General features: G+C 45.1%; 1 protein-coding gene across 3 annotated transcripts in view; it reads right to left on the bottom strand.

The window, feature by feature from the left end:
- The window catches only part of Soxn (SRY-box transcription factor soxNeuro), a 252,806-nt gene that overhangs the window by 152,213 nt on the left and 72,840 nt on the right, over positions 1-27,753 (bottom strand). The window lies entirely within an intron of this gene.

Below are 27,753 nucleotides of genomic sequence, written 5' to 3'. Positions count from 1 at the left end.
GAGAAATTAGATTCAGCAGTTTTAAACGGGGCTCTTAATCGTCGTATAATACAATTGAAGATGTTCCTTGAACAGTTTCATTAAATTTATTAATTAATTAAAATACTTTCAACGTAATCGGTACTGTTGCAGGAAATATTAATCTCCTTTTTTTTTCTCACGTAAAATATATTCGACGTAGCATTCGTGGATGTCGTACGATTCGTTTCTCTTCGAAACAGTTACTTATTTACGGTAGAGAAACACGTGCGAAGCGGCACGTCCGAAAGTCAGATCGGGTATTTAACAACTCGCGGCCAAACTTCTTCGAGGAGCCCGTAAATGGTGCGGGACGATTGGAGCGCGACTGCTTAAGTTCGGTCACCGGGGAAAGAAGAAGGAAAGGGTGCGCGACAGCGGGTAAATCTCCCTTCCCTCCCTCCCTCCCCGGTCTTTCTCTCTCTTTCGTTCTCTCTCACGGCAACATTATCGTGTTTTAATTTAACTTGCAGCTGCACTTTAATTAGACTTTGGCTGAATGAGACGACGCTCGACAGGCAAAGCGAATAAGTACTGGCAAGTAAACGGGAGGCGAAGCAAGCGAACTCTACTCCTCATCCATTTCCCTGTCCCTTGGCGACCTCCTCCGCCTCCCGTCCCTGCCTCCGCGCCATCTCCTCCATCCCCATCTATCTACGGTTAGACAGAAAATTCGAGTGATAAGGAAAGAGCGCAGCGGAAAAGGAAGGTAATTGGCCAATGCCGACAATACGGCCAGCAACGTCGCTTCTACTTAATTTTTCTTTTCTTTGCGACTTTACTTTGATAAGAAAGATATTCCTCGAGATGCACATCTCGGACGTGATTATACGAAACCAGTATAATTTCTGAAAATATTTCAGAATTATCGCGTTTCCTTTTTGTAGTTTTACGTGCTCCGGGGAATTTCAAATTTCATTAATCAAATTAAATGGCTTGTAAGCTGTAATTTTAAAAATTATTATTATTATTTTTTTTTTTATCGCGTAAGCTGGATCGCGTTCTGCCGAATTTCGAGATCCGTTGTGGATCTTCCGATTCAAACGCGTAATAAAAAAAAAATTAAATAAATAAAATAACGCGCTCTCGACGTAAGGGCGTTTCCGCTCAGAGCCATTCAACTGTCGATATTACTCCGCTTGCTTACACGGGCGCGAGACGCCAGCTGCTTTCCACAGCCGTACATTCTTCACGATGCTCGCAACGCGAAACGCAATAAATCTCCCGGGCTCTTCTTCTCGTAACATTTCACGTTGCTCGAAATAATGACATAGCGAAGCCGTGGCTCGTGTAAGTCGGTTTTCAATGGCGCCCCTCATCTCGCGCGTGCCGGTGTCTCTTCGCGCTTAATGAACGCCGAAACTGTCGCGAAGCCTCGCCTATACCTCAGCGGCGCCTTTTCCAACCCTCCCCTACGTTCAGCACGAGCTTCGCCAACAATCTCGACAATGGCAGGTCTTCGTACTTGACGATCGACATCAAAGGAAATCGCGAAGTCCCACCACGATCCCGTGAACATTCAACCAGGTGGATTAAACACAACGATCAAATTCGATAGACGAAGTTCTCGAAATTACGTGCAATTTCGTAACCAGATCCGACCCTCTCGAGCGTTCGACAATCGAGCACGAGAAAAATTGAATACGTTCCAGTTTATCATTAAAAAAAAAAAAAAAAAAAAAATTAAAATTAATCGACAGACAATTATTCTTTCTGTTTTAAAGAAGAAAGACTTATCTTCTATTTCCCTTACGATTTGATTTAATTTTCCTTTCATCTTTTATTTTTTTTTATTTTTTTTTTTTGCAAAATTCTAATACCATTTCCTTCCGTCTTTTATTGAGAACCTCTGTTCCAGGTCGAGAGCACTTATTCGGGCCATAACTCCTGCATGTTCCCTCCTTTCTGCCATCCCGCCCTCATAAATACGTGAGAAAGAGGAATGGCAGAGCGACGAGAGGGAAAGACAGCAGCGAGAGGGGTACGACCTAGAGCCCGGGACGAAAACGGCGAAGTCATACTCGCTGAAGGGACGAGCGGCGGATGCGGAGCACGGGAATCCGGGGACTTTAAAACAAATATATCGCGCGTAAATCCACCGTGGATGTACGTAAGTCTCCGGCCGGGAATCCCGGGATGTATCTCCCTAAACGAAGACAACGCCCGCGAGGAAAGAGAGCGGAGCAAATCGCCGACGTTTTGCTTTACATATTTCCCGTGGAATTGTCACGACCGTGGGCGAGAGGGGAGAAAAAAAAAAATGCAGCAGCAGTCAGACAATCGAGAGGAATAAGCGGAGGATATTTAAAATCCCACTAGTCTTCTCTTTCTTTCTTTTCTTTTTTTTTATCTTTCTTTCTTTTTTTTTTTTACGAGCAAATAATTTTTTTATTGCAAATTTTTCTGCACTTTTTCCTTCATCTTAGATTTATATATTTGAAACTTTGCGAGAGGTAACGTGACGGGGAAAGAATTGGTTTCGAGCAGGGAGACGTCCAGAGTTTTCCGCCTGGACCGGCCGAACCCCGCGGCAGACCGAGCGTACATATCCCGTGGGCGAATACCAGGATTCATGAATACGAAAGTATTTGCCAAGCGCGTACCGATACGCGAAAGCATCGCGCGGACAATTTTACGTCCACCAGGCTGCTTGTTTTCATACTTTTTCATTTTGCCATCGAAACGTATATGTACAACACATGAAAAATCACGTAGTTAATAAAAAGAAAAAAAAAAAATAATAATAAAGAAAACATTTTTCAACCGATTTTTTTTTTTATGATTCTTTACTTTAACGTCCCCGAAACATTTTGTAAGTCTAAATAATTTCAAGATTCACGAAATTGCTCCATGTAATCACGTAAAGCTTTAAAGAAAAAAAAAAAAAACGAAAAAAGAAAAAACTCAGCTACGATGGCCAGTTCTTTTGAAATAGTAACTTTTTTTAAATTTTTTTTATTAACTTTCATACCTGGCAAATTATTTTAGTACCGTCTACAGTGCGTAATACGATTAGAATATAAGAAACAAAAGAAAAAAAGGAAGAAAATTTAGTAGAAATTATTTACTGTCAAAATATTACAATAGAAACGGCCATCTTTTCCGTGCGACCATGGGTGTACCCTAGATAAGATAAGGCTATCTATCTCTCTGCTCTAAAATAATGGCCGTTCTTCCGAGATTATATTCCGGCAGCCGCACAGGAACTGGCGCGCGAGTGTCTCCGATATACATATCCTGTATAGCAGAGCGTTGGGCTCGGTACGCGTTGTGCATGTAGTCAGGCGAAGTCCCCGCGGGCTTAATACGGTATGCACGTCTGTCGTTCGCAAGCTCGACCCTATGCGGGCTCGAATCCCGCTACCAAGCTAATATTCCACGAGAGGGCCCTGGGCTACGTGCCCGGACTCGGAAAACTCGAGCAGACCCGTCGAAGCCCGCTCCCTGATACCGAGCAGTCGATTTCGCTGCCACGTCAGATCGGACAAAAGCGCGGGTAATTGCCGCCGGGCCGCGATAGATTTCATCGACGGCTAAGCCGGGCCTGATATTATAAATGTTTACAGGCGAGACTTCGCGTCCCGTCAATTTGCCAGATAATTACTTTAGAAATTAAAGAAGTCGCCCCCGTCGCGTTTTACATTCGCCGCGATTTAATATTCTTAGATTTTAAGAGGACTAATAAATGCAGCGTGATATTTCACAAATCTCGCACTTAAAAACCGTTCGAGTTCCGCAAGGGGTTTTTTTTTCTTTTTTAGAATAAAATGAAAGAAAGAGACACTCGGTAACGAAAGTGTTAATCAATTCACGTTCTCCACGCCCGTTAACGATCATAACGCACGATCGTCATATGATCTTGCCGCGTAGACGCGTGTCGCGGGTACGTACGCATATAAAAAAACAAACCGTACGTCGCATCCGCGGGATCTACAATGGTCACCGAAAGTTCGTTTGCGTCCCGCTTGCCGGTAGGTAGCGGACGATTTTGAAGCTGCCGCCGTCAGGGGGTGGCTGGGGGGCGATAGTGACGGCAGGGTTGGTGCCGATGTGGATTGGAGAGAGCGTCACAATGGCAAAGCGAAGAACAAAGCCTATCCACGGGTAATTCGAAATTCGTAGTGCTCTCTCTCCCTCTCTTTCTCTCCAGCCTGCACGCTCGTAATTAACGGTAACCTCGTGTTCGAAGCCGATTAAAAAAACTGAGGGAGAAATATAAAAAAAAAAAAGAAAGGTAAGAGAACGTTTAATAATTGCACGGCCAAACATCCGGTCGACGTCGCTTTTTAACGATTCTTAAACCGATTTCGCGATACTCAAATTCGATTCAGTTTTCCTTCTCGCGGACCGAAAACCTGCGAGATGACGTCAACAATCGCATGGCAGAACGACGATTTTGCGTCTTCTTAAAAGTTAATAGTTAAGACGGCGAAGAAGTAACGAAAGAAGAAAGCAAATAGAGGCTGAAGAGGAAGAGAGAGCGCGAGGGATGTGGGCGGACGGAGCGTAAGAGAAGAATGGATGTGCGGAGAATGGAAGGAGACGAAAAATAGAAGAAACAAAGAGAAACAGCGATGGAGGAAAGGGGGGAAAGCGAGTCCCGGTTTCCTCTCGCGATCGGAGACGACGGAGCCTGAGCGGGAAAGAAGGAAAGAGGGACGTAGAGGAGGAGATAGTGGGAGTGCCCAAGATGGCGCCACGCGATGAAGCTGCTGCAAGAGGTAGGAGGTGAGGAGGAGGCAGAGAACGCGGACACGCGGGCACAGGGAGGCGGTGGGTAGCAGGGTGAAAGATAAATGACGTGTCCACCGCTACAACCACTACCATCTCGCGTCAACGTCGTTGCCACCAACAACGCCTCGCGGGTACGCGAGAGAGGAGCGGGCTGAAGACGCGAAAAGACGGTGAGAGAAAGAGAGAGAGAGAGAGATTCCATTAAACATAAGCTACTCCGTGCGCTCTGCTTGCTCGCCCGGTTACTTCGTCCACGGGATTTCTCGATCTTCTACTATTTCGGCCGACCGTAGAACCTTCTTCCTTGTCTTAAGTATTTTTAACGTTCGACGTACCGATCCGCGAGACTCAACTTTGTACTTTTCGAAAATGTAAGCTGCTTTTACTTAAGTTTCGTTACGTAAAATAAAAAAATATTCATATAGGTAACGTCGTAAAAAATTTACTCGACTGTTATCGATTTTCAGAGAAAGAATATTAAGAATTATAGACAACAAGACTAATGGTTGGTTTCTCGAGGTCCTGAAAAGATTCGAAGTGCGACGGATAAGTTTACGGGTTTACGGTAACGTGAATCGACGACGGTGGCGAGAATGGGGAACCCGCGGGGGTGGATTCTCTATCCCTCTCGCGTCATTCCGGCGTTATGAACTATCGGAAGACACATTAGCGCAAATCTGCGAGGCCGATAACTCGGCACGACACCAGCCGATGCGGAGGGTTGGCGAAGAAGGACGGAGCGAGACGAAGGAGGCGGTGTAGAGAGGAGAGAAGGGCGAGTAGAACGCGCCACCGGCTCTGTCGCCGGGGCGTCAAATTATTCCGCGATTAATAATCCGCGCGTTACACGCGTGATCGGGCCTTTATCGCCGCGCCCGCCACGTCGCTCTCCAGTTCGCTTTCCTTCCTTCCTGGCAACCAAACCCCGAAGGTATCAATGCTCGTGGTACGTCAACGCGATTGTCCCCTGTGTGTCGGCGGCATTTATCGCTCCGCGGAACGCGTATAGATCGATTGCACGGCGGGATCCTTTAATGAGACGCGCCGCGACAACGCGTCCCGACTGTTTCGTACGACAATCCAGCTCGTGACCAATAAGCCTAATCAGAATCGTTCGAGCACGAACCTCGGCTAATTTTCCCCGCCGAACCTCTCGCGCCGCAAACACCGTGCACTTCGTCGGATGGATTCGTTGCGGCTGCATTAGCGAAATAACTTGCCGTGCCGCGACGCGCCGGACACGTATTCACTTCGCGGTTCTCTCGAGCGATCTTTTCTTCGCCCGGACGTGACTGGTCCCGCAAGTTTCGACACGCCTTCCTCACGGACAAATGTGGAGTAGGCGACGTTTTACCCTTCGAGAAGTTGACACGCACATGGCAGCTCTAATATATCACGAGCGTAATTAAAATACGATAAAGATATAATTATTAAAATGTATCGAAGTAACAAAAACAATTATAAAAGAAAAAAAAAGAAAGAAAATTGAAGAAAATTTTTTTTTTATTTCTTTAATAATCGACTTTAAAAATCGGCATTTCGAAACAACGAGGGATCATTAATTAGCGATAACACGATTGATTTCTTTGCGACGGTGGGCTTATCGCGGCAACGGCGATCGATCTCGGGCTGTCTTTGAGACGAGCGCGGGTACCATGGGTAAAGTGATCGGATATGCTGGCCAAAATCTGCAACAGCGATGGCAAACGTTTGCCGTTGCCAATCAAGCTCACATAATGCCGTCTCGTCTACCGTACAGTCAAACAGCCTATAGGGATTTCATGGGTACGCCGTGGCGCCGCATACCAGCCATCGTGCGCGTGTTTTAAGTGTACGAACGCGATACAAATACATACGGAACAACGTGTAGGCTCGCGAGCGTTCATACCCCGTGAGTTAGCTACGCGCGAGCGTGTGTACGTAGGTCCAATATTTTGCCGGGGACGGCCCGCGTTCGGCATACGCTCGATATACCGCCGCGCAGATTGGATTTGAAGTTTATAGGGTGGAAATTCTTCGGGGACCGGAGCCTACCCCGAGGGACGAGGCTACGCAAACTTTGCGCGGCCGGCGAAAATGACCGCGTGGAAACGAAATTAGACGCCCCCACCCCCCGTCAATTGCGCCCGCTTGTTTTAAAAGCGTGATAAGCGTGGTTTCGAGGAGCCTTGCTATCGATATGATACGACATTGTTTCGCGTTTAAGAGCTGAATCTGTTCAGTTAAGCCAGCCTAAAATTAAACTTTTACTAAACAAAAATTAATTTAATTTCCCTACAAGTTTGTGTATTAATCAATGAATTGATAAATCAGATTTTTATTTAAATGTTTTTAAATCAGGTGCACGATAAAATCTTTTTAATGTATTCGGGAACGTTCGGCGTTGTGCTACTTTTATACCGGTTTCAATTTCGCAACGCTCTGGCCCGCACGATATTTTTGTGTGGTGGTTTGATCGACATATACTTTAATCTAACGTCGGTAATCCCTGTGTGATCTCGTTACGAGCGACTACGCCGAGCGTGAGCGGGCCGGGCCTTTTTAGTGGCGCGACGACATTAGAGGCCGCTAATATTTCACCCAATTATTCGACGCTTAGGCCAGGAATCCCGTCTTCGGCACGTCAAGGACTCCGAACCGGGCGGTCGTAAGAAAAAGCAGCGAAGAAACACAACGAGACAAGAAGGGGAAGAGCGGGGGGAGGAGAGGAGAAAAAGAGAGAAGAAAAAAAAAAGAACCGCGATGACGGCGTACCGCCGCCAACACTTTTCTGTCTCTCACTCTCTCTTTCTCTGGGCGAGAGAAGCGAAGGCGACGAATTAGAGATGCAGAGCCACGTTCGCGGTCATCGGGGATATTAAGCCGAATCCCTTAGCTTGATGGATGAAACGGGAGTTACGTTAGTATCCAGTATCCGGCGGTGTCCGTGCCCGTGCATCATCAATAACTCTCCTGACTCTTTCACCTTGGCCTCTCTTCTTCTCGCCTTCTCTCATCTCGCCTCGCCTCGCCTCGCCTCATTTCGCCTAGCGCATATTCCTTTCGCGGCAGAGAGAGAAGCCCTGACTCCGTTTTTCAATGAGAAACTCATCGAAACATTGAACCGTTTACGAACCACGTAACTCGCTTGCTACGAAATATATTTTAAGTAATAATCTTTATTTTTTATTTTTTTTTTTTTCGGAAAATTTGTACGATCTTATACTTTATTAATTCTCTGTTCTCACTTGAGCTTGGTGTAGTCTCGCGCTCTCGTAAAATCGCAAGTAAAATTTAAGAAACCGGAGATGCGGGAAAACGGTCGGGAAATCCGGCGCGGCGCGAAAGACCCAGTGTGTTCTCCCGAATGATTTCGAGAACGAGCGTATGCACATGGCACAGCGGTATAATTACGGATCGTATGTATCAGACACGCAATCAAGAATGAATTATCGCGGAACCACGCCTCCTGCCAGCGTTCAACCGGGCACAACAATGCCGGCGCATCACGAGCAGCGACCCGGCTGTCGATGATGTGTGCTAATAGTCCCCTGTGGCTTTCGCTCACAGTATCCAGGTCCCGTGACACGCTTTTTCTTTCTCTCGCGGATTTACGCCTCTTAGCGTTTTACCAACGAAGATCCCGGCGCGGCATCCCGCCGTCAGCCGTACGAGAATTAACGCCAGCGCGAAAATAACGCGCCGTATACACGAACGCGTACAATGAAAACTTGACGGCTCTCGGCTTTTCGCGTAAGTTTTAAGGTACTTAACAACAATGATAACAATAATAATTATTATAATCATATTGTTATTAGTTCTCCTACATACTTAATGACAGCGATATTAGTTCGTTACATGATTAAATTTGCACCGACGCGGCATAATATGCTTTTATTTAGTATTAGACCGTTTTAATATCCATAATTTAATTTATTAACGTATCATGATTTAATAAAGCCACTTCATAATGCACTAAATGCCTTGAATTTTACATGTCGAGTGCGCGCCGCGATTTTGACGTAACGCATGGCCGAACAAACGCTCGTACATGAAATATAATCTCATTTAGCGCATGGTTGTCATAATATAGGACGATGAGCTTGTCCTGTCTTAACGTACGCAATTATGTAAGCAGTATGGCGTTGTGCACTTTTTTGAAGAAAAAAAAATTAGAAAAAAAAAAAAAATTTTTTTATGAATAAATGAAAGATTCTACAGATATTAAATTTCAGAATTTTTTCTTTTTTAATTATAAATATGCCATGCTGTAAATGAGAAGGATAAGGTCTTATAAACTATCAACGTTGGAATAAAATTAATATATTCGTGATTAAAAATTGTACTATTTCACGGCTGCAAAAATAGAAGCGCGTTTACGTAAATATATCATTAAGAGAACGCGGTCGATTATCTCCGGAATTTTTTTAATTTATAAACGATAATTTCACAAGTGCGAATTTTCACGTTCTGCAATTCGGATTTATCCCAGGGCGATTTTTCAAATCGTACCACCTGTCATCTTCGCGGGAGTATTTCAACAATAGTCCGAAAGGAACGATATGGATTTTGCGGTAGTCAAAGACCTCGAATGATCAATTTTGTTCCTCTTTTGCTACTACCACCCACCCTAGTCGCAAGCTTTTTTTCCCCATCATCTGGAACGTTGCCGGATGACCCATGGCGGTCCCGACCCATAAAAGCCGAAATAACTCTCGGACCGGACCCCCTTCGACTCCGCGGCGGACAATATCGAAGAAGAGGAAGAAGGTCCAGGGCGGGGAGAGAGGGAAGGGGGGTGGCCGGGAGTGTGCCGACAGCGTGGAGAAACCGGAGGAGAGTGGCGGAGGGCTCCTGTAATAAATTCGCAATTTCCTTATTACGGGTAATGCTCCGGTCGGTGGATGCGCTCGCATAAATATCCTGAGTTCCGGTGATCCCGTGACTTCCGGTCAGCCGCAATGACTTACGCCGGGTCGCGACGGACGAAGGAGGGTGAGGGTGAGGAGACGAGGGGGAAGGGAGTAGAATCGCTCGGTCGCCGGCCAACGAGCCGACCATTCACCCCGACCAACCCCCCGCGCCGGCTAACGTTCCGTGTGCTCGTTCGCGAAAGAGGGCGACGCTCGCGATGGAATTTGTCCCCGGCCTCGGTTCCGCCCTCGGATGACCACTGATAAATTTAGTGGATTCCTCTCTTTCTGGCCCGCCGCGGCTTCCTCTATCGCGCTCGCTCGCATCCGGTTGCGCGCGCGCGCGATCCTCATTTCCCGCGGCCACCCCGTCCTTCAACCTTTCTCCCATTTCGTTCTCGCCATTTTGTCGAAACAGAACGGGTTCTAGACGATCTCGTGAGATTTAAATATCATCGACGGGGATCGTTCGATGTGGATACGTATCCGCGCCGCGTTTCAAAGTTAAGATAAAGTTTTCGGATATAATTTTAATTCATCTTGAGATAAAACGTTCTTCGTGTTTTCGATGTAAACAATTTATTAAAAAATTATCTAAAAAAAAAAAAGAAAATTACAACAATAAAAATATTTTTTAACAATTATTAATACATAATCTTTATTCGATCAACCGCGCCGAATGTAAATACGCGAAACGACGTGGCTGCCGAGTGCGACATTGGCTGTTAAATTATTCCAAGCGGCCCGGCGCTTTTCCATAAAAACGCGGATATACTCGGGTACGTGTATTTTCTTTTTTTTTCTTTTTTTTCCCCCGATGCGCCGACGATGCCGAGATTTAACGCGCCAATCTGTTTCGTTTATCGCCCGCCCGGGTCGCGAAATCGAGGATCGTTTCGTCCCCCAAAGGATGTGCTTTCCGGCTTCCCGTTTCTAAGTATCCGGTGAAATGACTTTTTTTTCTCTCTTCGCGAGATTCTCGCTGTTAACCCGGCCGTTGGAGACGGTGTCAAAAGAAAGCGGGTCTTACGCTCCAATAAAACAAGCAATATCGCGGTGTCCCGGGCGCCCGAAGGGGGGTCCCAGCGAGGTTATCCCGACGCCTGGGGTTCGAGGGGACCGCGAGACGGCGAGAAAGAGAGGACCGTCGTATATTGCTCTCGGATCATCGCGCCTGCATCGCATTAACGGGGGATGATATCACCCTTTTGCACACCCACGTGGACGCGCGCGTGCGCGCATATTCTTCTTTGTACAATACGGACCGAAGCGAGAATGATGACGATACGGAACGCGCACGCACTACGTGGCGGACTTCCGTTTAATGGGATCTCTTTGTGCCGCCTTCGAAATGCGGGCTTAAAAAGGCTGCATTCTTGAAAGGTGAAATAAGTTGGGATATCCGCGGATATGAATGTCACACCGTGACGCGATTGGTATTCGTGATCCAGACGCGAAGGTCTCGTCAATCGCGGATGATCGTATAAAGTAATTGGCGTGACGAAAAAAAATTTTTAACTTTTTTTAAATTTTTTTTAACGGTGGTATAATTAAATATTTGGATATATTCAAAGCGGGTAATCCTACTCGGTAGACTACATCATCGGAGAGTTCACGCCTCACAACCGCACGGTTCTCCTTAATCATGTGTGATCTCACGGTTCTGCGCGCGAACCTATAAAATATTATATTCCATGCAGTATTAACTGTCATATTTATTTATTTTTTTTTTTGCAGTTAAATCTAGCAGTATTAAATTACAAAGGTAGATTAGAAACTGGAGTAGAGGGTTTGACAGGCGAATGTGTAGATGCAGATCAAGATAAAAAAAAAAAAAAAAAGAAGGAAGGATCGCGCCAGAGGAATCGAAGAGCCGGCTGCCAGGGCGCGCGTGGAAGCTGCGAACCGAATGATGGCGTAACCGAAATTACTTAGGCGCGCGCTTTCAGAGGCAACCGAGGAGAAAGGACTTGTTGCACGAGTAAGCCGCGCGGTTAAAATATCGGAAATTTAAGCATCCTCTCCCTCCCTCCTCCTCCTGTACCACCCCCGCCGCAACCGATGCCGCCACCCTCGCGCGTACTCGCTGTGCGGTACATTTGCATTTCGTCTATTTCTTTCCTCGTCCCGTCTTCTACTTTGCCCGTTATTTCGTCCCCTTTCTCGTCCCGCCGGAAATTCTCGACGTCGCTGCTGATATCCGACCGTCAGATCGCGACCGATTGTCGCTCGCGTTCACCGATATATTCGCATTTAATAAGAATCACTTATTAAAGCGACGTAATAATTTCATCGTCAGATGAGAGAATTTCATCGGCCTATAAATAAAGGATTGTGTAAGCGAGCGTATAACACGCGCGTGTAAAATTGAACGTTTTAAATCGCGTTTACAGAAATTTTTAGGAAATAAAATTTTTACGCGGGACACCGCGGTTATAAAAGCGGACGGGAATAATTTACAATACGAATTCCCGGTATGTAATTCAATTATCTAACAAAGACAGCCACAAAACGTTACGTAGTCAATTGCAAACGAGTCCATTACCGCAATATTAGCCGTTTTCTTTCATTACCCCGCCGAAATATAGAAACGAGCCGCATTAGTATTACCATCAGCGCGTCACATAACGCAAATTCTACATAATCACGTGCGTATCTGCATTAATTAGCGCTGGGACGGCCTCTGTGGTATTTATTAACATGATTGTGTACGCAAAACCGATTCCTCCGGTCATCCCCGTGTATTGCAAATTTCTCGTCGCCGATATTCAATTTCCACGCGAATATTTCAACGCGTCACTCTGCCGTTCTATTATCTCTGGATATCAATTAAGGCATTTCCCTCAAACTCCTACGTCGTGATTAATTTTCTCGCCATTAACGCGATACATAATGCTCGTACTTAATACACACAAAAATACATAAAGAAATATAATTTTATATATAATACATATGTACGTATAAGGAAAAAATTGCAAAGGCAAATCCGAGCTACGTCGCAACCCAAATCCTTCCAAATAAACAGCGCGGCCATTAATTAGAAGCCATTAAATGGATTCAGTCATCCGCGCCGACGTTTTAACGAGCAATGTCACCCGGCGGGTGCATCGATACTCGCACGATGCCAATGTTTCGGGACTTTTCTCTTCACGTTAATTAGTCGAAATTAGTGACGGCGCTGCTAATTGTCGTAACAATTGTGCCGACGCGCAAAACCAATTTATTGTCTAGCTCGCGCGGAATTGCCGGCAATATTCCCTCGGAAATTCAGCACTCGTGTTATACCTATCGGGGAATTATCACGTTGTTTCACTGGCTAACCCCTCGGCACCTCGATTCTTATTATTTTCCCCTTTTTACTGTAACGTTAATGATACATCGCGGTGTTAACTGCTCGTTTCTTCCGTCCCGAGAGATGCATTCGATGCATAACGACGACTTGTATAGAAACGTATTTTTCTCACTCTTTTTTTTTTCTGACTTTATGTCGACTCTACTACGGGATACGTCCTTATCCGGAGACTGCTACGAATCTACAACCCTTTCGTCTGCGAAAAATGTTGGGAATATTTTTTTCTTCGCTTCAGACATGAATTTTCTTATTCCTTGAAAATTACTATTATTTTATTTACAATTATCGTCGTAGATTAGAAAAAAATTTACGACGGCTAGTAGCTCAGAACAATTACAGGTGGAAGATAAAATATAAATTAACAACGGTGGAATGTCGCAAGAAATCTACTTACGAAATCTTACTACCGCGTCATACGATATTTTTCGATTCATATTATCGGAGAAGTACACGATGGAATATCGAGGAGGCAATGCGATTCATATTCTCGCAGTAAATCCGAGAATGGGCGAGACGCCATCGCAAAATCTACCGACAAGCCAAACGATTTTTCTCACAATCCTAAGACGACCCTGTGCGTGCGAGGGCTACCTGCTCGGATTCCGACGAGCCCTCCGCAGGGCCCAGTCGTGCTCCAGTTGGCAAAAAGGTTCCCACGACATAGGATACGCTCCGCCATTTTAGACCGGAGAGAAAAAGAGGGGCGAGATTCGTCTCTGTACAAGGTAATATTCGACGTGTCGGAGTACCAGGATTTACCGTCCGCGTCGAAAAGATTGATAAATATTTTTCTTAAATATTCCTAACTGTGGCGTCGTAGGGCGCGCCGCGTCTCAAATGTACAATCCCCGAAAAAATCGCGCGGCAGGCGCGAACGTGGTGGGAAATCGTTATTCCCGCGATTCACTTTAAACTAAATACCGGGCGACGATATATCAAGCCGATATCGCCGCGCTCGCGCGGATTATCTCTCGTGTCCAATTCTCCTCCGTCTACATCCGCCTTTCCGCGTTCTCTCTCCTTGCGCTTAGTTGGCCCGCTTGCAAGAAACGAGGCATGCGCGTCGCCGCCTTTATTGGCAACACAAATTTTCTCTCGGCTGTTTATCTGACAGCTGATCTCTTTGTTGCGCGCGCTTCGCCCGCGGCTGGTAATGGCGAGGAAGACAGGGTCAACGACGTCAAGCACAAAACGTTGCGCGGTCCAGGACAAAGCACCTGATCCTTTCAGATTTTATTGCTGCATAAACACAGGTAGCGAGAACTCGTTTGCAGCATATTAAATTATGCAAACGCCTGTAACTGCCTCGTTTGCCTAAAATCCGAGCCCCGGCACACGCACCATTGCTATCCATCTGCCACGGTTTTGTTATGTAGCCCGCTTAAATGAAAGTGGCATTCTTCGCTAACACGTTTACGGCCCGGAGAGATGATCTTACTGCTGACGCCCCTAATAATAGACGTATAAAAGCTAACGCGACTCCTGCAAGATTGTACCGTCATGTCCGACCTGATCGTACGTGAGATATCCGAATCGCGATCAAAGACCGGCACAATTGGCGTTGTGCAAATTACATTAAATTACCATTCTGCAGTTTATTCCCCGTTTACTGTTAAATTTGCCCGAGCGAGCAGCACGTATCCGTGCGAGCGATTAAATATCGGTCACGTACGCGTGTCGGTGCATGCGCGCGCATAATTTTCAACCGCAAGGACTATAAATCGTCTTCGAAGGCAAAGTGGAAGGACGCGAATTCTTGCGCAGTATCGATTCCGACGCGTCTGATTCCCAGCGGACTAGATCACGAGGTTGTCGGCCATTCGTTATAGATCGCGGAACGGCTATCGGCATTGTGACGTTCTCCGGAGATCGTTAATCAAGTGAGAGCCACTGGGAGTGCTCATTGTGGACGGGTTATTAATCAAATGAGAACTACTGCAGCCTATTGTCGGATCTCCCCGGCGGAGGTCGGAGAGAGAGAGGAAAAAGAGCGAGAGAAAGAGAGATAGAGAGAACAAGGAGAGATATGTGATAAAAGAGATACTGGAAAAGAGGCTTCCCTGCTGGTGACTCAAGAAAGTAAAACGATAAAGAGGTTCAAATTTTCGACGCAAAGCTCAACCTTATCTACATTGAAAAATACTTTTGAACGCTTTGCCTATGCTGAAGAAGTCGTAACTAAATTCAAAAGCAATCGTATCTTTTTTTTTTCTCATCGTGACAATTTTCCCAGAAAGATATGCACGTCTCGAACTGCTGAAAGTTTCTGACCAAGGAAGGCAACGTATTATACAATTCTCAAACGCATACACGGACAACGTCCGACGGGAGTTCCCATTTCGAAATAAAATTATTACCGCGCGAGCCTTGCGTATTTTCCTAACAGTAAAAATCTAGATTCTATGGGCGATCCGGAATCAAAGCAAAATCGGTCGGCTTCCCGCTGTTAGAAACGCCGATGAAGATGTCGGCGGCACCTGGAGATACCCAGGGATCAACGCCAACGCTCCCGTGCGTGCGTCGCGCGCCTCATTCCGTTTTCTACAACAATGACGGATAACGAGAGCTTTACGACTTCTGGTGACAGGGAATTCACACGTCTCGTGTGACCCAGATGCATACAAGGAACTTCACCGTACTTCGAGAAAAAAAAAAAAAAAAAAAAAAAAAATAGAGAAAGAGAGAGAGAAAGAAAAAGAAAAAAAAGATTGTTCCCACGTTTCTATCGTTACGCCGCCTATCTTCGGAAGAATAATGGCGAACGGCAGATAATCTACGTAACCAGCGGAAAGATCGAAGGTCCTTTATTCTAGCGTAATGTCATGAGTGTCACGGATGGAGCGTGACGTAGGGAGAACGGCGAAATTAGTCGAGCCGAAAAAAAAAAAAAAAAAAAAGAAGCTTTCGCGACGCGCTTCAGAAAATTTCTTAATGCGCAAGCGGAGCCCGGGCTCAGGGCGGGCAAGGCTTCGCACCCCCCCGAGGATTATTCCGTGTAATTAAGTCGACGGAACTTTTCTCAGAGCTTTCAGGCCTGAATCTGAAAAGGGCGAGAAAACGGCACCGAAAGAGGGAACGCGAGAAACGTACGAAGAAAGGGCGGAAAGGAGGGCAGAAAAGACGTCGGCAGATCCGGAGGAGGTGGAGACAGACGAACGAGAACGAGGAGGTGCCGAGAGAAAGCGGAGGCCGACGGAGGAGAGACGAGGAAGTAGAGGCGGTAATTAAGAGAGTTAGTTGCCGGTCTCCCAATTAGGAGCCAGTAGGAGCTAACTCTGCTACCGCGACGCCTGCCTTCTCTCTGCCCTACAGCTAACTCCACCTAAAGACTGCCCGTTCCCCAGATGCTACCGGGTGTATAAAATGCGAAGATCGATGTACCGCGTCATAGATGGCCGAGCCGGTGATAACCGACGGCCAGATAATAAAGGAGTACGGCGTATCGATATCATTTAAGTTGCACGTATATGCATACCGTAAATACGTATAATGTAAAATAGATTTTTTTAAAGACGGATTATTGTGATTATTTTTTTTTAAGTTTTGCTCAAAATAATAGTTTATAAGATTAACAAGTTTGTCAGTGCATTTTAAAATAGTTTCCTAATAATTGTTATTTATTAAAAGCTTTCGACAAATTGCTTACAAAAAAAAATCGCCATCTCCTTCTTGATTTTTATCTTATTGCACTGTGTCGGATCTGGTTTTTTCTAGTGAAAAGAATGAATAATTGTAACAAGCTAAAATCGCGCTCTGAATTGTACGATAAGAATTCAAATACGAGGCGGAAATGGGAATCGTAGGGGTAAAGTAAGGCCTCGAAAGGGTTGTCGAAAGGGTTGTTAAAAGGGCTGTCTGTCTTAATTTAATCAAATTGTCACGATTTAAACGACGTACAAACTGCAATGTTTAATTTTTTTTGTTTTAATAAAAAAAGAATTTAAAATAAATTACACGCGTAATTTTGAGACAAAACCAAAAAATAAACAGATAATTTTTTTTTTATTATTACGTGAAGTAATTCGTTTAAAAACTGTATTGAATTAAAAGAAATTTTTCTGTTTTTATCGTAAAAAATGTAATCTAATGACTTGTGTCTGTTCACGACTATGTAACCTCGCTCGGTAACGAAAGTGGCATCGTTTGCGATAGAAGACACGACACACGATCACGTTGATATTGGAGCGCCTTGACGTGGCAGAGACGACGCAGTCAGATAACGGAAAAGGTGTTGGCAGCGTGACGATGCTTACCAATCGAAAAGTTGAAAAGGTATCGACAGATCCGACACACGGGGGAAACTGCCGTTACAGAACGCTTTTCGCGACACGACGCGTGCTTGTCACGCACGTCCTTGCCTTCTCGTCGAGATTTCATGTATGCACGAATCCTCGTCGACTCTTCAACAGGTTGCGTTCCTCCGTCGAGGACAAGATAACGCGTCGCCGATACGGTGCGTCGATACCAAGACCTGTGATCCCCGACATGTCGATATCGCTCGACGTCAAAACGCCTGACACATTTTTCCGTAAATAGTGTTAATAATTCGATTACGTCGTGTGGCATAGCGAAACATTGCGGGACGAGCTCGTAAGGAACGGTATTAGTAATCGACAGCTAGATAAATTTAGAAATAAATTTATAACGATAATTTTATATTTGTTTTCCGCAAATTTAATAAATTGCTATTATTTTTAGGCAATTATTTTTTAGCCTCAATTAATCGCGTTAATTGTGAATTTATTAGAGAGCTGTTTAAATCGAATTTATTCGCCGATGACATTAAAAGAGCGTCGCCTGCATATTAACTCGAGCATGTTAATTAAAATTCCGCACTTTATAATATCAAACCCGTAACTGTCATCGATTATTATTACTTTCATTTAAGTTTCCACGTTCGTCGACTTACTAATCCACAATGCGGTTTTATATTCGTATTCAATTCGCAACGCCTTTTATTGAAATAAATTTGTCGTTTACGCGTTCGCGTTAAGTAAATACAGGAGAGATCGCGGTAAATCTTTTCGGATGGTACGTCGATACGGAGGCACTCGTTAGTATATTAGAACCCTCTTAGTCGAAGGGAAGTAGCTCCAATCAGGGGCTACTAATAATTTTCCCCTAACCAGCCTATGTGCGCCGCGGCAATAATCATTTCCACCCCCTTGCCCTCCACGACCGTATACCGAGTGCCACGCATTGCCGCCAGCACCACGAGCGACTGCGACCTATACCCCCCTCTGCAACCCCTCGGCAAGGACTAATCGCTCGGCCCGCTAATGATTTATAAGCGGCGCACGTGTGTGCGTGCGTGTGTGCACGCCGTCGGTGTGTAAACCAGAGAATCCTGTTGCGGCCTCCCGCGGCGTTTACGCCGTGAGATTGGAATGGGCCTTTTTTGCACGTCGGGCACTTGGAATACGAGTACCCGGGGGCACCCCCGAACCGATGGCGAGAACGACTTCCGGCCGAACGCAGCGGTGGTTCTGTGCGCGAAAGACTGCTGCAAAACCACGTCCACCGGGGCCTGGTTAAAAACAATGCGCGATACCCTCTGACCCTTTCCCTTCTTTTTTTTTTTTATTTACTTTCCCGTTTCGTTGACGATTTTTCAGGTGTTCATTTTGTTAAAAAAGTAAAGATTCTGTCAAATCTAGACGGAGGTGCGGTGGCAAGTATCAGTAACGCGTAAATAATTTTTTAAAATAAGTAGCGCGGTGATTTATTGAAATTTTTTGTTTTACGAGCGAAATTTTAATCGATATCGTTCGCAACGAGAGATAAAGTCGAAAAGTAGATACGGTCTATTCCTAGTCAGACCCACGGTCACGTCCCAGGCTCGTAAATCTCCCTAATTCGCTCGTTGAGAGTCCAGAGGCGTCACGGATGCCGTACGTCCTGAATGGTCACGCGTTTAATGAAGCTATATAGATCGTCATTGTGCGCGTTGACGAATTTTACGAACGTGTCTTAGACGAACGGAAAGACGTGAAATGCGAAGAAGTCGTGAGGGAATGAAAGAAAGCGTCGAGTTGATTTTCAGATTTACACGAGAAAAAAAAAAAAAAAGTACATCTGTTTCACGGTCGAGAATTAGTATTCGAAAGAAGATCTCTTTCTGAAATATATATGTTTGCTATAAACATAAAGATGTATGTTTTAATTTCGCGACAAAGTGCTCCGTCACTTTTTAATTCAAAACTATACAATTTGGTTAAAAGCATTTTTCATTTTATATTTTTTTTTTTTTTTTTTAACAGTATCTCTTAACATTCGCGCTCTCGCAGTGAGTTGTACCGTTTTTCCTCGTCTTATCCGATGTTTTTGATTTCTCCAGACCGGCGGACAGGTAACCGCATAAAAATCTCGCATTCAACGAGGGCGGATAGCTTCTCATATTACGCTGGGCACCATAACGGAATTGCTTTATTAGACATCCTCCCTCTTGTAATTCCTCCCTCCCGCCGCCTTCCCTGCTCTCGCCGGTACGGCTCGCTCGTTCACGTCTGGCTGCTGCTAACGAGACAGCTCGTGAGCAACGGAGAAGCAACCGGGCGACCAACGTATTCACCCTAAGCCTACCTTCAACGACCAAACGAGACTACCTAAACGCGTCCACCGGACCTACTAAATCAAGATGTACATTGGTCACGGTGTACATGGCGGTCGGTTCTGTTAACTGTGCTTATGAAACATTGATTTCACGCGGCCGGGACGTGACCGGCTGCGCTCTCACGACGTCGTATATGGGGTGCTCCGTTAAATCCAATTTCGCGTCTCCGCGAATTTCGTATGCGCCGCGAATAGTCGCGGTTTAAGAAGGAATACGCACAAGTCGATCGCGTCGTGAAATAAAATTAAACTTGCAAAGAATCCACGAGCTAGATTTCAAGGAGTAAATGATTTGAATAAAATTAAGAAAAAAAAAGAAAGAAAAAAAAAGATCGGGAAATATAATTCGTTACGAGATTGAGAGTTCAAACGGAAAAAGATGTGCAAATAATATGTCGCGTAAAAATATTCAATGACTTCGTTTAAGTAAGCGCATTAGAGCTTCTACTTAAAAATTGCAATATTTCTGCGCATTAAACACCCAGTAGATCATTATATTTTAAAGTGGCAGCCCCCGTTCGTGCTTATAAGAGGGCAGTCTATTTCAATACTTGCCAAACCAGTTGGCCGGCTCGAGTACCGGATCATCGTGCGTATGACGCGACTGGTTCTCAGTACCAAATCCTGCGAAACAATTGATCAATTTTCTCTGAATTGCATCCGACTTCAACGTTTCACGTTTTATAAATATTCCTTCTCTCTACCGTAAAAAAAAAAAAAAAAAGAACCAAAGAAAAGTATTTTTTTTTTGTTTTCGCAAGATTTCGCGCGTGTGAACCTTTTTTTCGTTAAACGTCCACGAGAGACGCGTTACATGCCGGCTGGAATTTCCGGGTCATCGATATGTTGGGTGGACGTTACGAGGCCATAGAGGGTAGCTTGCAGGACACGCAAGAGCGGTGGGTTATCACGCGTGCCACGGATCATTACCCTGACGGGGCTGCAGAACCTCCGGGACACCGTGTCGTCCTGGCTGGAGCTAAGATTAATCGCCTCGGCTATGTTGCGACGGTATCGGCGCAACGTGGCCTGATGATAACTAGCGACACGTTTCTGAGAGATAAGACACCGTGACACCGTGTCCGCGCTCGTTTTCATATATTTCACCCCGGTAATGACTTACGATCTGTGAGCTAATTAATCGTTATAGTTTTCCCTTACAATAAAACGCGATCAATTCTCGGCCGAATCCGTAAACTTCCCGTTTCGTGTAATAATTTCACGACGTCGTACGTAGGTTTATTAACTGATTCTCTGGTTCGAAATAAATTAGCAGCAGAAGAGCAAAATATAATTAGAGTAAAATAAAAAAGGAAAAGAAGAAGAGAAAATTCAAAGAAGAAAATTGATAGAAATACTTAAGAAAAATTAATATGATTTGGAAAATTAATATTTAATAATTTACTTTTTGTTTAACTATTGAATTATATGTTGCGTTTAATTTATTGTTTTCTAGTTATATTATTATTTTTTGTATTTTATTCTAAAATTTACTGTCGGTTAATTTACCCCAGATCTACGGGGCAGGTTGACCGAAAAAAAATGTGATTGAAAAATTAACATAAACTTTTTTGTAATTTATTTTAAAGATTTCCAAAAAAAAATGTAAGTACTCTCTAAATAAAGCACTTTAAGATAGCGTTAATGATTTTTTTTTTCTTTTTCATTAATTTTATAGATTTAAATTAAAAAAAAATTAAATTAATAAAATGTAAAAAGTCGGCCAACCTGCCCGGGCTCCCTAATTAATACGCCGAGTATGTGCTACGCGCAAGCATATAAGCAAGCTCCCGAGGGTAATGTACCCATCTATACAGGCGCGAGCCAACTCTTCCGTCGGGTCCTCCCTTTTTTACCGAGGTTCCCGTCTCGCCGTCGAAGTCGTGGGTCAGGAGAAATCCCTCCCTCCCTGATCGGATGACAGGAGGGTCTCGAGGAACTCCTCCAGGCACAAGGACCGAACACCTGGCCGTTCAGCACAACGGGAATAGATCGGGGGAGGGTTGGAGGGGCTTGAGAGCTTGACCTCGGTGATGCGGGACGAAGTGGCGTGGAAGGGTAGCGGCAGGGTATTACCATGACAAAAGTTCCCCGTCGCGGTTCTTGCCGGGGTACCCAGGTGCGTGGGACCGAAACTCGAGGGGGCCCGGTAGCCGATAGAAGGGCAGTACGAATCACCCCCGCCGCGAGCCAATACTCCTCATTCCGATCCCGATAAGTCCGCTCTGCTCCGTTGATCCCGCAGGATCGGAGAGCTCGTGCGCGCCGGATTTAACCGAAGATCTATGGCGGGACTCTGCCGACGAAGGTAAGAATTCGGTGCTCAAGATCACGCGTTCCTTACACAGAAAACGAGGTCTATATTTAAGTTGGCATACCCTTTGAAATATCCGAATTATCTCGACAAAGGGCGTAACGCTACGAAACTGAAGGGAATAAAATGAAAGAAAAATAGTCGGACGGAAAATACAGAAATCTTAATTTCTGCGAACCGCGCGTGACATATATGTATAACGTGTCCGTGCAATGTACTTAAGTACTCGACGTGCCCTTACATTTTTATGGTTTCCCTTCGCAAGGCGCTCGAAAAGATTCGGTCCGTGACGATACGGCTCGCGACGACACGACGGACATGAAGAAACGCATCGAAGAAAAGAGAAGCGAAAGGCGACGAGCCGCGGAGACTTGGAAGCAGCGTACGCGAACGAGGCTTTGCGTAAGCAGGTGTGACGATGCGTGGACACGCGTCTACCAAGAAAGGCCGACCCTCGCACGAAGGATCTGCCACCCGCGGGACCAGGTGTTCTTTATTGCAGATTTCGTCTCGTACAGTAATTTGGATAAAAAAAAAAAGAAATTTGTAGATGTAAAAAAATATTTTTCTTATGTTAATATTAAATTAGTTTTGTAAATCTTATATTTTAATAAAGGCTCGATTTCTTTTAATAACAAAAAAAAACAGCAACGATTGTCTTTTAATACGCGAATGATTGCCGGACGAAGATCGCCACGGTGATTTTTGTTTCGCGAGAAACTCGACGGCATCAAATAAAAACAATTATTACAAATTTTAATTCTAAATACCACGGCCAACGAAATCTATCTATACTTTTAATATTTAAAACATTAAATTTTTACAATTTTAACCATTAGATACGTCTTTCCCGTTTTTAGTTTGCAATTACGCTAATACCGGACTCCCGATGAGTTTGAAGACGTGCGCGACACGCGTTTCAACCACGAAACGAGAGCACGCGGTTTCAGGTGGAGTAGCGGCAGCGCCGGGAGCACCCGATGTACGGTACAAAAGGGTATTTATTTTGGGTTATTGACGTCGCCAAATATTACACGAGCCGACATTGTGTGTGCACACGGGTCCTTGATATTAGCATAGCGTGGATAGAGCTAGTGCCCGGGCACATTGTTGGTGAACGTGTATATCGGTACGGCCTTGGGGCGAATACCATTCATTGTGTGGATCGTGCCCCCTCCCCCCCCCTCCCCACGCACCGTCGTTACGTTACCACCAGGGTGGCTACCCCGCGGCTAGGAGGTAAGTTAGGAAAACCGAAAAACAAATCAAGACTCTAATCAGACGTCGAAACGTTTCTTAAGATTGTTAAGCCTATCGAGTAGCAGATACATCGTTTTATAAATAGTCGCATTAAAAAAAGAAATTTTTTTAAGACTGAAATTTAAATCTAAATGCGATCGAACGTATGCAGGTATTTCAGAGTTTAATTAAAAAATGTAAAATTACACGTCATTATTGTTTGTCGTACAGATTAAATATACATTGCCGCCTATATGCATCTTCCGCGCGCGCAACCATCGGCGAATAAAATTTCGTCACGGATAGCATCATGAATAATCCCGTGCCGTCCCGGATCGCCCGCGACAAGGGTCGGATAGTTGCGCTTTCCCATCCCTGTGCCTACGAGAAACGGGCGCTGTAATAGTTGGGGATGACGCTCTAACTATCCCACAGAGAGCGAAACATTAGAACACCGACATCAACCCCCGGTCCCTCCGAAAAAGATGATCCCCGCGAGGGTGGTCTCTCCGTCTCTCCCGCTTGCGATCGGCAATATGCCACGCTCAGCTCGTAGCATATGCCGAGCTCGTCCCTACGCGCCGGCTAATCCGATTTATCATGTAGACGCCGCGTGTGCGAGCACCAAGATTTTATCGCCCGGCGCTGATATCGGCGGCGCCGGCAAGGGTGGATTAAGTCTGGGCCCGATCGCGGGAGGGTCGCCGCGAATTAACAGACTTGTTTCGCGCGAGGTGTTCGCTTCCCTGCGACTGACAGATAACGCGACACGTTCGAATGCCGAGAAGGATGACGCGCGCCACGCGAGAAAAATCACACGAAACTAGTTCTCCTTCCGGCCACTCGCGGAAATGAGATCGTCTACAATCACACCCTTCGGTCGAACGTACCGAGAGCGAACGATTTTACTTCCATTCTCTCATCGAAAACGCAACGGTTTTAATATCCTTTTTTTTTTTCTTTTTTTTTTTACGGCGGTGTAAAAAACTTTTCTCTCGCTCCGAGCCGACACGATTTAATCTCATCTCGTATTCAAAGCTTTAAACTGCTTGACCGAATTATCAAATATACCCTGTATCGCACCCGTATATTAGCAAATGAAAAGGCAGTGGCTACGATATATTCATGTGATTATTAAATTATAACCAGTTGTCGCGCGGATCATCGTATGGAAAAGTGGTCCTGCGAGCAATTCAATGACGTTCCAGCAGCGATACTAACCCTCTACACGCCGCTACCCCAAAGCGTGGCCACAGATTCACTTAGCACCAGTTAACACGGAGGGAGAGAAAGAAAGAGAAAGAGAGGCTGCTCTCCCGCTCGCTGTCTCTCTCTTTCGCTCTTGCTTTTTCTGCACCAACTATTTATTCTCCTCCTCCTCTTCGATCCCTTTCGTTCTCGCATGAAACGTACTTTACGTCACCACGTGGCTTACCCGACCCTAAACTCGAGAAGAAGGGACACACCCCCCTGTCACCGATTCACGCCCTACCGTGTGCGTGTACATTGTCATATACGGTCATTGTACAATCGTAAAGTCCGTTTCGATTTTCGGAACTATTCCTCGTCCGGCAATCATTCGCGTATTAAAAGACAATCGCTGTTTATTTATTTATTTAATTTTTTTTTTATTATAAAAAATCGAGCCTTCATTAAAATTAAAATAATATGTAAGTGTAAAAAGCAAGAAATATAATAAATAATTTAAAATCATTAATGTCTCGTTAGTTATTTTAACAAAAGACAAGTACACTGAGAAAAAGAAATTTTGTTAAAAAACTAAACCTTTTAACTAAATCTGGATTTTTTTAGTGTACTTCCGAAAAGTATTTCTCACTGTACACGTAAGAGTAATCCAGGAATGCGGGTTTAACGGCGACGCAATGCCCTCCTGCGGGGCGAGACGGGTTATTTAAACCTCCGCGAGTTGTAGGAGTCAAGGGGCGATGGGGTTCTGTCGTTCGTGTAAGCGTCAATCACACACCGCGCATATATTTACGGGGAATCGCGCTCCGGGACGTCCCATCCCTACGTCTACTAGCTCCGACCTAGCGTGTGACGTCTACCAGGCTCCGAAACACACCCCCAAGGAGAGTCTACCCACCCCCGTCGCTCCTCGCCGCCGCGTGCACCGATGTTGGCTAAATAATAGCTCCCAGGGGAGAGCACACGACGTGTCAGCCGCCTTGACAGTACGTGACGTTTCGTACGTTCGTAATGTACCTATGATAACCGGGCGACTTGATCTCGATTCTCAGCGCAAAAAGATATTACATCGTCTTGCCGGAAGAATGCACGCACAAGGTCGAGTGTCAATTTTTGTACACGAAATTATTAAAAAAAAAAAAAAATTAATTAGACTTCATGGATATTTCCTTAAAAAAAAAAAATTTTTTTCTAATATGGATACATTGCATATAATAAACTACGATAAGAGATACCGTGCAAGTCTTAACTTCAAGTACGTAACGTAACTCATTCGTAAAGATTTATTTGCATAAAAGTATATTTAATACGCGAAGCTGCAGGAAAAATGACGCGAAAGGATTTTCTAACCGACGTTTCGCGATAGTATCCCAAACTGTCCCTCAAAATGTCGCACGACCCTATTTTACGACGTCGCCGCCGTTCTCGGCTCGCGCGAACAATCGTGCGTTCCGCGGACAAAAAAGCTCCCGTCGACCTGTCTAAAGTTGCCGCGCGGCGTGACAACGCGACTGTCTCGTGACGATGACGGCTAAAGTGCCACGAGCGTTTCTGGCTTTATCGACTTCGCGCGCTTGCAGTTTATTAACTCGATCATATGCGAAACGCTTTTTATTTCCTCTTTCCTTTCCTTTTTTTGTGCATTTAAGATAGCTTTCAAATTTCGTGAACCACGGTTCTATTAAACGTATATAAAATTTTACGCTTATAACACTATTCATACGACAAAAAAAGAAAAAAAAAAGAAAAAAAAAAAGATAGAAATTATTACTGCACTCTTGGAACGGAAATCACGGAAATAAATATCATTGCTTGACGTGCGGCAACAAACGCGGCGTATCTCGATTTTATTCTTTCAACACACACCGGCGTCCCCTTATCGGGAGATTTAAAAAGATGTTAGTTGAATCGTAAACCATGGCGAAATGACTCGAACAGATTTTATCGCGGTCTCTTTAGAACTCTCTCCGCCGAAGACACGTTCCCCTCGAGAGCGATGTTTTAGACTTAGTTTAAAGTATTTCACTTGGTTATTGATAGGCGGCGGGGAACGCTATCGCGAAAATTGACGTGCCTCGTTATAGCGGGAGATCGGGGATTGGGGATCGTCGGAATTGAGGAATCCTATTTTTCGAAACGCTATTTCAGGGGGAGGGTCTCTGAGCGCGGCGAGGTTGCAGCCGAATAGAATTCATCGCCATCGATCAGCCATTTGAATTTGAGAGTGGCCCGACGCTGTTTACACATCCGGGATTCGCGGCGCTTCATCACCGTGCGAATTTCGAACACGCGCGCATTTAAATCCCGGCCCCGGCCGCGAGCTGCCGCGCATGAAAATAATTTTTCTCATAATTACGTTATCCGTTCGCGCTCACGGCCCGCCGATTTACTCGTGGCTCGTGCAGATTTTTCATTTTTATTCCGAAGACTCGGCCGGCCGATGGTATCGGTATCGCCGACGGGACGAGTCGTAATGGCGCACAAAGAGCGTATCGCGAATTCTGAAATAATAAACCGAGCTGGCAGCGTGTTGCTGTAAAATAATCAGGAATTCCGCGCGTGTCCAGTCCTGTCGTACGAGGCGCCAATCACGCCAACATTCAATCGCGCCACGTGCGAACGGGAATGACAGACAGGGTTAAACGTACATGGTGTACAAAACGTTTCGGCCGGCGAATGAAATCTCTCGATGGGAATTTTTGGCTCCTGACTCTGTCAAATGGATATAATCAACGCCATAATTACTGATTGTCGCTCATTCGGCAAAAACGAATGTAAAAGCGGATGGAAAAATGAGTACGCTCCCTGCCGTATAAGTAGAATATCGCAGACAAATTGGCTATTGTGAGGCAAGTAAATTATTAATTAAAAAATTTCTTTTTTTAATGTTAATAACGTTAAATTGCTTCGTTCAAAATGAATAATCGAGAAGCGAACTATCAGACGTTCCATCCTCTGTAGAACAGAAGGTAGAAGAACGCAGCTTCAGCGAGAAATGCCACCGAGAAGCCACCACGATTCGCGAAACTCAGCAATTATTTGGCCATTCGTTGGCAACGTGCGCCAAATCTACAAGTGTTTACTCCGTTACTACAACTATCTGTGCGAGCGGAACGACGAGTTTTTGATTCGGGATCTACTCGAGCGGTCAAAGGAAGGAACAAAGACGGGCACGGAGGAGGGTGGAAGCGACAAGGAAAGAGCGATGAAACTGCCCGAGAAAAAGAGAGGAGAAAATTGGAGAACAAGCGCGAGAAGCAGACGGCCGAAAACCTAGGAAAGCGCACGAGCAGTGCAACGGCGGAAAATCGCTGATTTCTCGTAAAAATCGAGTAACATCACCGACGCAGCTACCAAGCGACCCTTAATTGGACGACAATAATTAT

Source organism: Cardiocondyla obscurior, linkage group LG13 (assembly GCF_019399895.1).
Source record: "Cardiocondyla obscurior isolate alpha-2009 linkage group LG13, Cobs3.1, whole genome shotgun sequence".
NCBI lineage: Eukaryota > Metazoa > Arthropoda > Insecta > Hymenoptera > Formicidae > Cardiocondyla > Cardiocondyla obscurior.
The sequence above is the reverse complement of the archived record's forward strand: the minus strand, read 5'-3'. Positions and strand labels throughout refer to the sequence as shown.